This window comes from Engystomops pustulosus, unplaced genomic scaffold (genome assembly GCF_040894005.1).
Source record: "Engystomops pustulosus unplaced genomic scaffold, aEngPut4.maternal MAT_SCAFFOLD_443, whole genome shotgun sequence".
Taxonomy (NCBI): Eukaryota; Metazoa; Chordata; class Amphibia; order Anura; family Leptodactylidae; genus Engystomops; species Engystomops pustulosus.
The window spans coordinates 26,277-27,500 of NW_027285322.1; the positions used below are offsets into that span (position 1 = coordinate 26,277).

General features: G+C 60.0%; 1 non-coding gene across 1 annotated transcript in view; it reads left to right on the forward strand.

Moving 5' to 3' along the window:
- The first annotated feature begins 769 nt into the window (after positions 1–769).
- The window catches only part of LOC140111394 (18S ribosomal RNA), a 1,884-nt gene continuing 1,429 nt past the window's right edge, over positions 770–1,224 (forward strand). Inside the window, exon 1 of the ribosomal RNA XR_011851960.1 lies at positions 770–1,224. This exon is cut by the window's right edge and continues 1,429 nt beyond it. This is a non-coding gene — a ribosomal RNA (18S ribosomal RNA).

The window sequence follows — 1,224 nt, forward strand, 5'->3', positions numbered from 1 at the left end:
CGTGGGAAGAGGCTTCTTACCGGTGACACTCCCTTCGTGAGAGAGGCAGGTACTCGCCCCGCACCCCGGTCCAAATCTGCTCGGTCCGGCCGTCGTCGGCCCTAGCCGAAGGCCGCTCCCGCGAAGCCAGGCGATCCGAACCGAGGATCCGCGCGAGCCTTCTCCAAGCCCTCTGCCGGGCGCTGGTGTTGAAAGCGTAGCGGACCCTGTTCGCCGGAGCGATAGGAGCGGAGCACCGGTCCCGCAGGGTTGAAAGCTGGGTAGCAGCGCCGTAGCTTCCCTCCCAGCCTTCCCCCGGACCTGGCGCCCGATCCCCTCCGCTCCTCTGTGCGTTGGCGGGCGGCGCTGCATGGGTACGTCGCGACGGCTCCTATCGTCTCTCTCGCTTAACAGTGTGGAGAGGTGGTGGTGGAGCCGTCCGACACTCGAGGTGCTGAAGTTGAGCGTCCAATGCTTTCCTTCTATGCGCAGCCTACAGGAGCTGTCCGAGCTTCGGAGGTGCTGATGGAGGTGAGAGTCGAGCGCCACTTCTTGGCTGAACTGAGTGGGGAAAGCCAGCGACTGCGAGAGGGAGGGGAAGGGAAGGCTTTTTCGGGTCCTTGGAAGGGACCGAGAGCATCTTTCTTGCCCCCCTGCCCTAAGCTCCATCCAATGTTGTCTGCGAGGTCTTCTCCGGCGGCGGAGAAGCGCTGCGGTAGCAGCAGCAGCAACGAGCGTTCCCATTAGCTCACGGAGCCTGACTCCAAGAGTCTACCCCTCAGAGCTCGGCTACCTGGTTGATCCTGCCAGTAGTATATGCTTGTTTTAAAGATTAAGCCATGCATGTCTAAGTACTGACTATTCTTTACGGTGAAACTGCGAATGGCTCATTAAATCAGTTATGGTTCCTTTGATCGTTCCGCATTGATGATGTGCTACTCGGATAACTGTGGCAATTCTAGAGCTAATACGTGCCCAAGAGCGCTGCCCTCCAGGAAGGCGTGCATTTATCAGACTTAAAACCAATCCGGGGAGCCCTGGTCCGCGGCGGGTCTCCGGGCCCGCTGCGGCGCCAGCCCCGTCCTAGACTTGGCGACTCTAGGTGACCTCGGGCCGATCGCACGTCCTCCGTGACGGCGACGATCTATTCAGGTTTCTGCCCTATCAACTGTCGATGGTATCTAACCCGCCTACCATGGTGACAACGGGTAACGGGGAATTAGGGTTCGGTTCCGGAGAGGGAGC